This window comes from Nerophis ophidion, linkage group LG16 (assembly GCF_033978795.1).
Source record: "Nerophis ophidion isolate RoL-2023_Sa linkage group LG16, RoL_Noph_v1.0, whole genome shotgun sequence".
Lineage (NCBI taxonomy): Eukaryota > Metazoa > Chordata > Actinopteri > Syngnathiformes > Syngnathidae > Nerophis > Nerophis ophidion.
Genome location: NC_084626.1, coordinates 15,889,506 through 15,906,046, shown reverse-complemented (window position 1 = coordinate 15,906,046; position 16,541 = coordinate 15,889,506). Strand labels below are relative to the sequence as shown.

Sequence of the window (16,541 nt, the reverse complement as noted above, 5' to 3'; positions counted from 1 at the left end):
CTTTGCTTGGGGTAATGTCGTCGGTCTTGCTACAGGTGGCGCTGTAGAGCTGTTGGCGTGTCAGATTGCATTGGTCTGTGACGGTCAGATTTGACGGAAACGACGTTTGAACCGTCAATGTCTTTGGTGATGAGTGAGGGGATCCAGTCAGATATTGACAATATTTATGCCAATTGAGGTTGGTATCAGTGTAAAATTGATACTAACGAGATAGAATAATATTGCTCGGTCCTCTTCTATGTTTAGTGTCACAAAGTTTTCTGATTTATTTTGTTGTTTTATTCATATTGTTACATATTGTTGATGAACTCAGGGAATACGGTTTTGGACACAGCTTGGACACAGACATTGCAAAGCGGATTATTAATTGTGTGAATGCTCCAAACCATTCATTAATGCAGTTTCCTACACCAAAATTAATCTATTTTTTTCGCGTGAATGTTTTGGTTTTCTACACCAAAATGTATCTATTTATTCAACTTATTATCATTATTGTGTGAATGCTTGAAAACATTCACACATATGGTTCTCTACAACAAAATTAATCTATTTATTGTGTGAATGCTCCAAAGCAATTACACATACGGTTGTCTACAACAAAATTAATCTACCTATTCAACATAGTATTGTTATTGTGTAAATGCTCCAAAGCAGGGCTTCACAGTGGAAGAGGGGTTAGTGCGTCTGCCTCACAATATGAATGTCCTGAGTAGTCAGGGTTCAATCCCGGGCTCAGGATCTTTCTGTGTGGAGTTTGCATGTTTTCCCCGTGAATGCGTGGGTTCCCTCCGGGTACTCCGGCTTCCTCCCACCTCCAAAGACATGCACCTGGGGATAGGTTGATTGGCCAAACTAAATGGTCCCTAGTGTGTGAATGTGAGTGTGAATGTTGTCTGTCTATCTGTGTTGGCCCTGTGATGAGGTGGCGACTTGTCCAGGGTGTACACCGCCTTCCGCCCGATTGTAGCTGAGATAGGCAGAAAATGGATGGTTGGATGCTCCAAAGCGCCATATGTGCGAATGCTCCAAAACATTCATACATATGATTGTCTACACCAAAATGCATCTATTTATTGTGTGAATGCTCCAAAGCAATTACAAATATGGTTGTCTACACCAAAAATCATCTATGTATTCAACGTATTATAATTATTTTGTGAATGCTGCAAAGCATTCACACATATGGTTTTCTACACCAAAATGCATCTATTTATTTTGTGAATGCTCCAAACATTCACACATATGGTTTTCTACACCAAAATGCATGTATTTATTGTGTGAATGCTCCAAAGCATTCACACATATGGTTTTGTACAACAAAATGCATCTATTTATTCAACGTATTAGTATTAGTGTGTGAATGCTCCAAAACATTCACACATATGGTTTTCTACACCAAAATGCATCTATTTATTTTGTGAATGCTCCAAACATTCACACATATGGTTTTCTACACCAAAATGCATGTATTTTTTGTGTGAATGCTACAAAGCATTCACACATACAGTTTTGTACACCAAAATGCATTTGTTTATTCAACTAATTGTTATTAGTGTGTGAATGCTCCAAAGCATTCACATATATGGTTTTTTACACCAAAATGCATCTATTTATTCTGTGAATGCTCCAAAGCTATTACACATACGGTTGTCTACATCAAAATGTATCTATTTATTCAACATATTATTAATATTATTGTGTGAATGCTCAAAAGCATTCATACATATGGTTTTCTACACCAAAATGCATCTATTTATTGTATGAATGCTCCAAAGCATTCACACATATGTTTTTTTACCCCAAAATGTATCTATTTATTCTTCGTCTTCTTATCCTCCAGATTTTGGTGTGCGCTACCTTCCACATTTTTCACCCGATTCAAACCGTTCCACTTTCAAACTGTTCAGCCTATTCAGAAATTGGGGCTTTTGCCTTGACAATTTCCGAAAATTCCCAGATTTTCCAGAGTTTCAGGTTTTCCGGGACATTTTTCCATTCAAAATGAATTGGCCTGATTGATTGATTGATTGAAACTTTTATTAGTAGATTGCACAGTTCAGTACGTATTCCGTACAATTGATCACTAAATGGTAAAATCCAAATAAGTTTTTCAACTTGTTTAAGTCAGGGTCCACGTAAATCAATTCATGGTAGGCCAAACTACCTTTTTTCCCAGTTCCAAAAAATTCCAGAATTTTCCTGAATTCCTGAATTTCAAAGACCCCTAATTCCACCCTTTTTTTTTTGCGACTACTCCTTCCACAGTTTTTATACATTTCAACCATTCCGCCGTCAAAACATTCCTTTTAATCAGGACAAGAAACAAAGTAGTTTTTTGAACTGTAAAAATTCCCAGTTTTCCCGAAATTCCAGGAATTTGTCAATTCAACATGTTACTACTTCATAATTTCTCGACCGATTTGAAAATGTCAACCATTTCAACTCATTCACACCATGCAAGTTTTTTTTTTTTTACCATTTTCAAAAAAATTCCCGCTTTTTCCAAAATTCCCAATTTTTTCTGAAATTCCCATTGGAATCAATGGGACATTCTTCAAAGTTCCAAAATTCCCACATTTATAATCTGATTCAAACTGTTCCAACTTCTAAATATTCAGTCTGCTCTGTTTCAAAGATTCCCCCAAAAATTCCCAGTTTTCCCACATTTCCTTTTTTTCTTTTTTTTTTTTTTGGCATTTTCCCCTCTCAAAATGAATTGGCCATTTTTCTTAATCCCCCAAATCCCACATTTTTCAACCCATTCAAACCATTCCACCTTCAACATATTCCACCATTTTGGAAATTTAGGCTACCTTTTTTCCAAGTTCCAAAACATTCCTAATTTTCTCAAAATTCCCTGATACCATTTACTACTTCAACATTTTGTAGACCGTCAGCCTCAGCTCTTTAACATTCAAACCATTCCAACATTCAAACTATTCCTATATTCACACTACATTCTGTCAGCATTTTAGTTCAACTTCAACATTGAAACATTCACATGCAATTCCATCAGGAAATGCCTCTTCCAGTTAAACTTCCTCTTCTTTTCCAGATTTTGGCACGCTCTCTACCTTCCACATTTTCACCCGATTCAAACCGTTCCAACTTCAAACTTTTCAGCCTATTCGGAAATCGCGGGGTTTCCCTTGACAAATTCCAAAGCTTCACAGATTTCCCGGAATTCCAGGTTTTCCAGTACATTTTTCCCATTCAAAATGAATTGGTCATTTTTCAAACTGCCACCATTTCCATAAATTTCAACCTTTTCAAACCATTCCATCTTCAACACATTTCACCATCCTGGAGATTAAAACTACCTTTTTTTTCCAAATTCAAAAATATACCAGGATTTTCCAGAATCCCTGGGTTTTTAAAGACCTATTTACACATTTTTTTCTGGTGACTACTCCTTTCACATTTTTCAACGCATTTCAACCGTTCCACTGTCTAAACATTCCTCTTAATCAGGAAAAAAACAAAGTTGTTTTTTTTAACAGGAAAAATTCAAATTTTTCCAGAAATTCCAAGAATTCCGTCATACCATTTCTCAATTGAACATGTTACTACTTCAACATTTCTCGACCGATCTGAAAAATTCCAACACCGACCATTTCAACTCATTCAGACCATTGATTCCCGCTTTCCCCGAAATTACCAAATGTTTGGAAATTCCCATTGAAATAAATGGGACATTCTTCAAAGTTCCACAACTCCAACATTTTTTGTCTGATTCAATCTGTTCCAGCTTCAAAATATTCAGCCTGTTTGGGAATTGTATGCTCAACTTCAAAAATTTTAAAACCATTCCAGGATTTCAGTTTAACTTCAACATTTGAGCATTCACACGCAATTCCTTCAGGATTCGCCTCTAGTTGAAAGTAGTCCTAAAAAAATATGCGGTAGAATGAAGCCAGCAAACTTTCAAACTGTGCAATTGCAAGGGACAAAATCCATCCATAAATCCATTTTCTACCGCTTATTCCCCTTTTGGGTTTGGGGGGGCGCTGGTGCCTACCTCAGCTACAATTGGGCGGAAGGTGGGGTACACCCTGGACAAGTCGCCACATTATCGCAGGGCCAACACAGATAGACAGACAACATTCACACTCACATTCACACACTAGGGCCAATTTTAGTGTTGCCAATCAACCTATCCCCAGGTGCATGTCTTTGGAAGTGGGAGGAAGCCGGAGTACCCGGAGGGAACCCACGCAGTTACGGGGAGAACATGCAAACTCCACACAGAAGGATCCCGAGCCTGGGATTGAACCCAGGACTACTCAGGACCTTCGTATTGTGAGGCAGGCGCACTAACCCCTGTCGCACCGTGCTGCCCTGCAAGCAACAAAATGTACAAGAAAAAAAAGACACATTTTGCTGACAATGTCACATTGTCTTATATTGTTGTATCTATTTATGCTTATGGTTATGGGATTAGTTTATTTTCAACATGTATACAGTTACAATGTGGTACATCACATGTTTACAGTTTCACATGTCAACATGTCTGAAAAGGCGTCAGAAGAAACCAAGCTTATCCACTTCCTCTACTCAATCTGTGATACAAATACAAAACAAATAGTAAATCAATAAAAAACACATGAATAATTATCAATATCATAACTTACCAAAATAACATTTGAAACAATCTGTTTTCATTTTTAGAAATATTTTTGGGCCTAAAATCTTTAAAATTGTGTTTTGTTCATAGACCATCGAAGGTTTCCAATTAAACATACACAAGTCTGGTTATGAGTATCGGTGTAGGTATTGGACGGATAACAAATTGTGCAGCATCGCTAAACCCTAGTCGTTGGTGCATTGTAGGATATTAGAAAGTGAATTTACTTAGATAACAATAGTAGGTTTGAAAAACATGAACCTATTTATTATTAACTGTTGTGTAAGGACTAATGCATTTTTTTAGGTTAAAGTTAAGTGGTCATTGGTTTTTGGCGACACCTTTTAGCAAAATTAATATATTGAAGGGGAATTGCACTATTATGAAATTTTACCTATCGTTCACCATTGTTATGAGAGATTTTTGCATTCTAACATGTAAAAATCGGCTCCTTCTAATTAGCTAGCAATGCAGCTAATGGGAGCAATCAAATCTACCTCTAACACACTTTAAAATGCATTTAAAAACCATTGACAATACTTAATTTACGCTGTGTTCTGTAACCAGTATAATAACCAATTGTTGTTGTAAGAGCGAACACTGATGAACTCTTTTTCTAGCGTAGTAACACATCACCATGATACAGTATTAGCCGTAAAAGTTAACTACTGCAAAAGATAAACCAGCTTCTGCGTCAGGACACAATGCGTTTGAGTTTGTAATACACAACACCACAATAGGACACCAATTCGTACTTATTGAAAAACATGAACAATCTTGTAACAGTATTTGTAAAGTATTATCCCACATTTTATATTTTGTTTGTACACAGCTGAGCTAGCCAGAGTGTATGCACTGAAGTTGTACCAACACGTGTTGCCTGCTGCGTGTATCATGATCGATATTAAACTGATTTACTCAATGGACAGTTGTTGTTCTGGTCCATCTGGCCTGGGACGTTTACTGTTGATTTTGGGTAAGCACTCTATTTATATCAAGAACGCTTGGCTCCAGGTTCCATATTTATAGCCTCAAAATTGCTTCCACTTCACTCTTCCTGCTTCCGTCTGCTTCAACTTCTCAGTCTTCTTTCGTGATAGCTTCTATAAGCATTAGTATATTTTGCTTCAAAAGTATAATGTTATGAATCCTCATTCACCTACTCAGTGGCCGAATGGTTACAGCGTCCGCCCGGCCGAGTCATACCAAAGACTATAAAAATGGGACCCATTACCTCCCTGCTTGGCACTCAGCATCAAGGGTTGAAATTGGGGGTTGAATCACCAAAAATGATTCCCGGGCACGGCCACTGCTGCTGCTCACTGCTCCCCTCACCTCCCAGGGGGTGAACAAGGGGATGGGTCAAATGCAGAGCACATTATTATTAATTTTTTTTTTGTATTATCGTTTTTAATGATAATATCAATGAGGGATTTTTAATCACAGCTATTTTGAAATTGTTAATAATATTGATAATATTCATTTTTGTTTCACTACTTTTAGATTGTACCGTGTCATATTTGTGTGTCCTCAATTGCTCTGTTTATTGCTATTCTAAATGTTGCTAGGTCGGGTTTGGTTTTGGAATTTGACTGCATTATTATGTATTGTTTTGTTGGATTGATTAATTAAAAAAAAAATGCAGAGGACAAAAATCACTACACCTAGTGTGTGTGACAAGCATTGGTACTTTAACTTTAACTTTTAATTCGTCCAAAAATAATCGTCTTCGTTGTTTATTACCAACTCTGCCATTATTAGATTCTGGAAGTAGGAACACAAGTCGAATGTGCTGCTATGGAAACAAAAATTAATGCACGGAAGAAATCAGCTCAAAAAATTATTAAAATGATCAAAATACGCTAAATATTGAACATGTTACTGTTACTACTTGTCTGTTACTACCTAGACCTGCAGTATGTATATGAAAAGGTTGCTGGAGGGTTTTAAAGTTGTTTTAGAGGGCTCTGAAGGCTACAACGGTCACTCCCATTAGTCGTCTCTTTCAAGTAGATTATTTTAATCGTCTTTAAAATCCTAAAGAAATAAGAAGTGTTCTTATCCCTCATAATGATTGTGAACGATAGGCAACATTTAAAAAGAAGTGCAATCCCCTTTATGTTTAGCTCATGATGCAGAAATGTGAATGATGCGGACACTTTTGTTACTAAATACTTTCTCATATGTGTCTCTCTGCCTTCGAGACTTTGTATGCCTAAATAATATGCAACTATAATTATTAGATACTAGTTTATGTTAACAAAAATGCAATGTTAGACTGCAATATTGTTCGATTCCTAATAAATATAAAACATTTTGAAAATATCATTAAATAAAGGACACTTACTACGAATGTCCAGCTTGTGGGCTATCATGTGCTTAGCTGTTGTGTAGCTGCTTGCTCCTAGTAGCCTATAGCCTACCATGTTTGCCTTTCGTAAATGACGACGAAAATAGAAGAAAAGACCAACTGTGTGTGCTTATTGGATGACATTCAGATATTAACAACGCATTAATGTGTTTTTTTGTCCAAATATTAGGATTTGTAGTGAAAATATTGTGTTTTGTTGGGCAAATATTGTATTTGGTGACTGTGGGTGTGCTTGTGCCCCTGTTGAACGTCCGTCTGCTGGGATGCCTGCAGTGCTGAAGAGCAGCTGTTTGCCGTTTTCAATATGTTGCACCGCCTGTCCGCTGACAGCAGACTTCACCGTCCAGGATCATCCATCTTCTTTCTTGGAGCACGCTGTTGCGAGGCGTTTTGCACGCAATGCCGAAACATACCCATGCGTCCCGATGGTTATCTGTTCTCGTATGACCTAACGGAGCGCTGCGAGTGAGGTGCATGCAGACATGAGGCGTATTAATGAAGTGAGCATCATCCTATTTCATGCACCACTGAGCATAGTGGCAGCCAACGAGCCTGATGGCTTATTTCTTTGTGCGTTTATGTACACGCAGACAGTGCAAACAAATGGAAGGCTTTGGGGAAATAGATGGAGATAAATAGTAGAGTAAAGCGAGCGCCGGCCTGACTAACAAAGTGTCCAAAGTTGTAATGTGTTATTTTAATTCATAGTGTGCATGCTGTCAAGTTGCAATGTAATATTCCCAAATTAAATACATCAACATCAGTTTGTGTTACACCAACTTCTAATAAGTAGTGAAGCGTCCCTATTGTTGGCATGGCAACCAAACATCAACTACAATGGTCTGCAATATTTTTGGACCAGCCAGGTCACCTCTAACATTGTGATTGGTCCTCATCAATGTGCTGCAAGCAAATGTTAAAGTTGTATCATCCGGACCCTCGTCAGGCATCGATCGGCCAGCACAAATAATATTTCAAACGCTGGCGTGTCATTTGCAAGCGATCAGTGTCATAAGTACAAACGATCACTTGCTGCTCATGTCCTCACATCCTTGCATCCTCATATCTTTGTAGCTTTGTATCCTTGCCTCTTTGCAATCTCCAATCCTTGCTTCCTTGCATCCTTAAATCATAGTATCTGTGCCTCTTTGCCTCTTCTCATCCTAAAATCATTTTCTCCTTGTATGCTTACATCTTTGCATCCTTTCTTCCTAGCATGCTTACGTGTACATCCTAGAATCCTTACCTCGGTGCATGCTTAGAGTCCTTGCATTCTTACATCTCAGCATATTTTCTTCCTTGCATGCTTACATCCTAGCACCCTTACCTTCTTGCATTCTTACATCCTAAAATCATTGACTTCCTGCATCCCTTCATCCTATATCACCTTTGCGTCATTGCTTGCCTCATCCTTGAATTGGAACATCTTACATCATTGCGTCCTTACTCCCTTGCATTCATGCATTCCCAAATCTGAGTATTCTTGCACCCTCAACCCTTGCATTTTCACATTCTTGCCTTTGTGCATCCTCACGTCCCTTAAAACCTTGCATTCTCAAACCCTAACATCATTGCATTCTTACATCCTCTTGTCTCCATCCTAGCACCTTTCCCTACATGCATTCTCACATCCTTGCCTCCATACATCCTCACATTCTTAAATTGTTGGCTCACTAGATCCTGAATTTGCATCTTTGCTATTTCACATCCTAAAACACTTGTCTTGTTGCAGGCTTAAATCCTAGCATCCTAGCTTCCTTGCGTTTTTTTTATAGAATTGCCTCTATGCATCCTTTGTTCCTAAAATCCTTGACTGCATGCCTTCTTGCATCATCTTTGACACCTAACATCCTTGCACCTAACATCCTTGACTCCTTGCATCCCTAAATCCTAGAGCCTCCTTATATCCTAACATCCTTGACTCCTTGCATTCTTGCATTCCAACATAATTAACTCCTTGCATCCTTACATCCTAACATCCTTGACTCCTTGCTTCTTTGCATTCCAACATTATTAACTCCTTGCATCCATACATCCTAACATGCTTGACTCCTCGTATCCTTACATCCTAACATCCTAACATCTTGCATGCCTACATCTGAACGTTGCATCCTTAAATCCTATCATCCTAACATCTTGCATGCCTACATCTGAACGTCCTTTACTCCTTTCATTCTTACATCCTAACATCTTGTGTCCAAACTCCTTGCATCCTTACATTCTAACATTCTTGACTCTTTGCCTCCTTACATTGCCACACCTTTGACTCCTTGCATCCTTAAACCCTAACATCATTGGTTCCTTGCATCCTTAAATCCAAACATCATTGACTCCTTGCATCATTACATCCTAACATCATTGACTCCATGCATCCTAACATCCTAACATCCTTGACTCTTAACATCTTTGACTGTTTGTATCCTCATGTACTAACATCCTTGACTCCTTGTATCCTCCTCAATGATGGACGCTTTTGACCTTCCTTTTTGTCAACAACACCTGTAGCTGAACTTTATCGGCCTCAGGCATACAAATACATTAATCTTCTCTCCCAAAGTTATTTGGGTATATACGCACACACATGACCCCCACCCTTAAAATCAACGCCTTCACCACTGCTTAATTCCTCTGGGGCTGTGGATGGCTGAGCAGCGCTATACAGCGTCAGCGAGTCCCCTCATACCCACCCCCTCCCTCTGTTGCAATTGGTGTGATATATGTGCCATGTCTAAATGTGTGCCATGCTATGTGAGTTTTTTTTTCATTGGACTTAGTCTGGACCCCTCCTGAGGGCCTAGCCTTAGACTGATATTTTTTTGCTCCCCCTCCTTTCACCCAATGTTACCCTTTTCTCACCTTTTTAAGGAGCGCCGTAAAAATGGCTGATCCATTGGCGGTCCCGTCTTGTCTCCCTGTAACGTATGTCTGCTCTTAGTGGGACTGTGCCGAAAACGTAATTTTCATTTCTTATGTGTCTTGTACATGTTAAGAATTGACAATAAGTAATCTGAATCTGAATCTGAATCTTTCCTCATTGACGTTTTTGAATCCTTGCAGCCTTACATTTTTGACTACTTGCATCCTTAAATTCTAACATCATTGACTCCTTGCATCCTAACATCCTAACATCCTTGACTCCTTGTGTCCTTACATACTAATATCATTGACCCTTTGAATCCTAACATCATTGAGTTCTTGCCTCCTTACATCTGAAAATGTGTGATTTCTTGCATTCTTGCATCCTTACATTGTTGGCTCATTGCATCCTTTTGTCCTTACATTCTAACATCCTAAAATCCTTACATCCAAACATCATTACATCCTTACATCCTAACATCCTAGCATCTAGCATCCTAGCATCCTTGCATTTTTAAATCCTAACATCATTGACTCCTTGTATCCTAACATATTTGACTCCTTGCTTCCTTGCATCCTTGACTCCTTGCCTCCTTACAGCCAAACATCCTTGACTTATTGCATCCTTACATCCTTGCATCCTTACACACTTGACTTATTGAATCCTTGTATCTCAAAATCCTTGATTCCTTGCATCCAAACATCCCTACATTCTAACGTCCTTGCATCCTAACATCCTTGATTCCTTGCATCCAAACATCCCTACATTCTAACATCCCTTGCATCCTAACATCCTTCCATCCTTACATCCGGCCCTGGGATGAGGTGGCGACATACCGATTGACCTACCACCCAATCGAAGCTGAGATAGGCTCCAGCACTCCCCTGTGACCCTTCTTTTAGTATGCAAAAAACTGCTCGCAAAGCAACGTCATGGGCTTTTTGGGATGAGCCGTACACAATGACGTCATCACTTAAATTCTTGACATCAGGGATGCCGTGCAATACCTGACAGATGGTGTTCTGGAAGACTTCAGCAGCCGACGATATGTCGAAGCTCAGATTTTTTTTTTTACCGTCTCAGACCTAGGTGAGTTGGAATGGTGGTAATGTAACGGCTATCCAGATGTAGCTCTAGCTGATGGTAGCCTTTGTTGAGGTCTAATTTTGAAAAGATACATGCACCGTTTAGCTTATGGATCACGTCATTCATCGTGGGTGTGAGGTGACGTTGATGTTGTATTGCCACATTTGATTGTCACATGTCAGCACAGATCCTTACTTGATCCGGGTCTTTAGGGTGGGGTAACTATTGGAAAAAACAAAGTCTTGGTCCGGTCACTCTTTCGATTATGTCGTCCTCTTCCAGCTTTCGTATGTCCTTTTCGACCTTCTGTCGGATGTGGAATGGCACCCTTCTCTGTGGTTGACACATTGGCTGTACATCTGGATTATTGTGTAGCTTCACACTGAAATCCTTGTTCTTGCCTATCCCAGTGAACAGTTCTAGTTAACTGTCAATCAGGTGATCTGACACACTCCTGATGGTGGGGTCCACAGCATTTACAATATGGAATAATTCAAGCTTGCTAGCTGTGTCATAGCTCAAAAGAGCATCCACTGCCCTTCAGCACATAAAAGGTTGTTTGCACGTTTCTTCTCTTTACTTTCACACAGGACTCAAAAACACCAATAATAGGCAAAACATGTTTGGACCCATATGAAAAAATCTCTATTTTGGCGGCACTCATTTATGGCTATGGTTTTAGCATATTTTTTCACCATGTTTAATGTTAACTGCTGCTTCAACTTGCACATGATTCAGCAGTATGTATGTTCTGGGGTGTTTGGGGGAGGCTTCACCATTTACTGAAAATACATACTGATCATCGCTGCTTCATGAATCCCTGCGTGTACCACAGTCTGATGCAGTCACTCGATTTACACATCTTATTTTCCTGTTGTCCAAATGTGGTGTCTCTATTGTGATCATGACATATATTTCTGTCTTGAGCTGATTTTCTTTGATTTGAGCAGCATACCTTTTGCAAAATGGTTTGTTGTCTTTTGTTATCATTTTTATTTCCCCTCTGATCACTCACTTGTGGTTTATACTAATGTTTAGGCGCATTAACAGCAGCGGATGCACCTTGTTCTATGCCTTCTGCTTGCTGTTCTGATATTTGTAACGTTCTCCCAAAATTCAGCAGTGCTTCCCGCGTCATTTCAGGGTCTCTGAGCGCCCTCCTGCGAATTCTCGAGCTCTGAATGAGCTGTCCTTTTATCTCTTTCCACATCGATAAATTCACAGTCTCTTTACAGTGTGCGTAACATCGTGTGATATGTGTCCAGATTTTCTCCCGGTTGTTGTGTGGCTTTCCTGAACTTGTACACAAGATATTTAGTGTTTTTCTCAGGGGTGGAGTATCCATCAAGTTTCCTTTTCGTTGTTTCAAAATCATCATCTTAGCCCACAAGCATGTCATACTTGTCATGCAGAAGTTCCCCAGCTAAGTGCAGAAGCAAAGCCCTTTTTCTTCCATTATTCACAATGATCATTGCAACTAGAAAGTTGTCAAATCGTAGGATCCACTTACTCCATCCTGTCCCGACTGAAGTTGGATCCATCGCCGTGTCAAACGGCAGAATAGCGGCATGGCTTGCTATGGCAGAGTTCAGCATTTTTGCCTTTACTTTGCTAGTTTCTTAGCATCCACTGTATGTTGCTAACGGGTTTGCTTTTAGCTTTATAACTCACGTTGAGCGTTTTGAATGTTCAGCATCGGAACTGCCTCCTTTCCTTGTGAACAGTCTTCACGCGAATATCCAATTGAGTCCTGGTCGCCACTGTAATGTTTGTAGGTGTACTTTGTTGCTGGTTCAATATTGAGACGGTTAGATGGATTTGGATGCTCTAATTACATCGCTTGCATGCATCAGGCGTAACTGTTCTAACATTGTCCAGTAGTGCGTGTCGACGTCACCACGCAACCGGCATCTATCTAAATATCACATTAAGAAAGGTGCTGTTGCGATCCGCTACTTGGATCACCACATATTATTGTTTATACTTCCAGTTGTTGTATCACTCTGTCGTTCTAACCTCTTACTTCCTGTTTAGTCAGTCACCATGGTTGCTCATTGATCCCACCTGCTAATCATCGGTCCCTGCACATCTGTCCCTTTTGATTATTTCCCTATTTAAGCCCGTCCCTTTTCATTATTCTTTCTGGGTTCATAATTTGCTTTCACGCAACGAGTTACGCCTGCACTCTGTCATCGTATGTATATTCTCGCTAGCTTTTCACGCTAAGCCATTTGTTCATTCCAGCTCTCATGCTGTATGTTTTGTTTTACTCTTTTATGTGCCTACGTGCCAGTTTAGTTCTCATTGTTCCATTGTCCATCCATCCATTTTCTACCGCTTATTCCCTTTCGGGGTCGCGGGGGGCGCTGGCGCCTATCTCAGCTACAATCGGGCGGAAGGCAGGGTACACCCTGGACAAGTCGCCACCTCATCGCAAGGCCAACACAGATAGACAGACAACATTCACATTGTATCCTAGCTTTTATGCTAGCGTCTTTGGTTTGTCTTTTATTAGCACCAGTGTTTTGTTTCATAGATCCTTTTCGTTAAATAAATTGTTTATATCTTACCTTTGCTGTGTTCACTTGTTGACGCATCCATGAGGGAATCCCGGCACCACGATGCCAAACAGGTGTAACAGGTGCAACATTATCTTATGTTTTTGGTCCTTATTTAACGACAAATCATGAAGTTAACTTACGTGTCTTGCTTCCATTTTTTACGCGCAACCGTTCTCACGCATAGAAATCGACCAAGCAACTCAAAAAGTTGCGTCCTCCTTGTAGTGTGTACTGATGTTAAAGACAATACACACTTCATTACACATGTACCCTATCACTATATCCATGATTAAATGCTTTATAATTCTATAAGAGATTTGCTGAGGTACATACAGGCACTTAAACATGCAAAAGGGTTTCGTTAGTCTGCGCTGATTTTAGAAATAATGTAGACTTCACTGCACATGTAATATATCACCATGTTGCTGATCATGTTTTTGTCCTAACTTGAACTATGGTGTGGTTTGTTTTCTTCGGAATGCAAAGGAACTGGACCGGTCGTTGCGTGAATGTAAAGACATAATTTAATTATACTATAAAAAGTGAAAATAAAAGGCGTGCACAAGGCGGAGGCAAAAACAACTTAGGACATGAAATCATGAACTAAACAACGCACTAAACTGTGGCTTGAATAACAAAGAAAACTTACGTGGCAAGACAAGAGAGGAATGAATCAAGCATGAAATATCAGCATGGAACAACAATGACGCCAGAACGACCAACTAAAAAAACAGGTTTAAATAGATATGTCATGATTGAGAACAGGTGCGTGAGTCTCATGAGAACAGAGGAAAACTAATGAGTCGCCATAGTGACAAAACAAGGGACTGAAAAAACAGGAACTAAAGGAGTCTTTAAGTAACAGAACATAATTAAGCAAAACATGATCACAAGGCATGACAGTTATAATTCTATGGATGTTGTGTCTCAGTGGTACAGGCGTGCATTCGCTCTTTAATAATGTTCCCTGGGCTCTGTGTACGTACAGGTTGGTTTTGAAGATAATCTACAAGTATCTGTACATCTAGTATATCAAAATAAAAATAATAGGAGGTGTAATGCCACCAAGGCAGATATTGCTGCTTTTTTCAGGCTTCTGATTGGACAAAATATGCATGAAAGCAGGTTCATGTGTTTGTGTGGAGACATAGACACTTTTGAAACTACACTTGTGTGGATGGAGAGTGTTTTAACCCCAAATATGTGGCTGCACCAAATGATAATATAAATCCCTTCAATAAAGTCAAAATACAAAAAGGTCACTAGAAAAGAATCCCACACTTCTCTTTTGTAAAGTAAAATTGTACAGCTGATATGGGCATCAACATCAACATTATGATTTGCCTGAGAAGCTGGACAGGACAAAAAAATAAAATAAAATGCAAAAATATGATTTATTCCATAACTCGATTAATTGATCGGGATATTCGATAGAATACTCGATTACTAAAATATTTAATAGCTGCAGCTCTAGTCCTAACATCTTTGCATCCTACAAACGTAATATCCTAACATCCTCACATCCTAACATCACAACATCTTCACGACCTTACATTCGAACATCCTTACATCCTCGCCTCATCGCCTGCGGCCATGACAAAGGAAGAGTGTGTGCATTAAAAGCAGGTGATGATGTTCTGCTGCACACCTGCCAAGTCGATCTTCCTCGTCGTCTCCTCAGCTGTGATGGTTGACTCCTTAGTGGGGAGGAAAGAAACTCACGACTGCTTTTGTTCGTCTTTGAAGATCGGCTGACGGTTGGAAAGCAGACGTTACTCTGATAAACTCTTAGTCGCTCTGTAATGGCTGTCACTTCATAAAAGTCACATTAAAAATGGCATAATAATAAACGAGTAATATAGAAATACTAGTCGGAACAATCCCTTGGATGTTTAGTGTTTAACTGTATGTAAGGACCACCAAAGGAGTGAAAGTAAGTCTTGCAGTGCTAAGGAGACCCTCTGCATCCAACGCCCCTAACCCTGACACATCAGCCTGCAATTAACCACAACAGAAAAGCCATTAAGGTTCCTAATTACTGCTTGTTCTCGCCATTCGCTGTGTGTGGGCGACAAACTGTGTGTGTGCGTGTGTGTGCGTGCGTGTGTGTGCGTGTGTGTGTGTGTGTGTGCGCGTGTGTGTGTGCGTTTGTCAAAGTGACATATGGGGACATTTTTATGAAATTTCACCTTACATATGAGGACCTGTTGAAATATGAGGACATTTTCCATGTCCTCATATTTCCCGCAATGCTATTGTGTTCTAGACCCTCCCAGCATGTTCCCAGACCAAAAATCTCTAAAGTCTTCATTTGTCAAATTTTCAGAAAAAGTGTGTGAAAATGTGTTTAATTTTTTGGGTCACCTTCGATTTTGCCCCTAGTGGCCATCTTTGCTATTATGACACACACACACACACACTTGTCCTCATATGTCATATGTCCTCATATGTCATGTGGGTCAGAAACTCACACACTCCAACATTTGAAAAACATCTAATCATTACAGCAATAAACATACTTTTGAAATCTAAATCAAATAACACATTTTCAACTGATCTGATGATCTCAACCTTCTTTATGTTAGTTTTATCTATTCATTTGGTTTATCTGGAGAGGATTTGGGCTAGACAATCAATAATAAAGGGATTATGGTGATGATTTAATCGGTTTGATTCAGTATTTTACTGTATTGGGCTTTTTTCTATTCTGTTGTCTAAAATACAATGCCGCACAATAATTACTTTAAATGTGCCTGAAAAAAACCTTCAACCTTGATTGAGACAAAGGCGATAATTCAAATGGAATTCAATCTACATACAGTATTTAATATTTTCAAATGGTTACAATAGCACATGATTTAGGTATTTTTATCTTTGGGACAAATTTTGGATTCAATTGGGGATTGTTTTTGGAGGTATTCACTTTACATGGTGTTCAAGATGGTTACTTCCGCCCACTCTGAAGAGTCTTGGCGTCTGATTGGTCCAATTTTCAGTTAGGCGCCGCCTGATTGGCCGTTGGATGATGTCTGATCCTAACAG

General features: G+C 39.4%; 1 protein-coding gene across 1 annotated transcript in view; it reads left to right on the top strand.

Moving 5' to 3' along the window:
* Nucleotides 1-16,541, top strand: part of LOC133535021 (glutamate receptor-interacting protein 2-like) — a 240,489-nt gene that overhangs the window by 122,655 nt on the left and 101,293 nt on the right. The gene's annotated exons all lie outside the window — the stretch shown is intronic.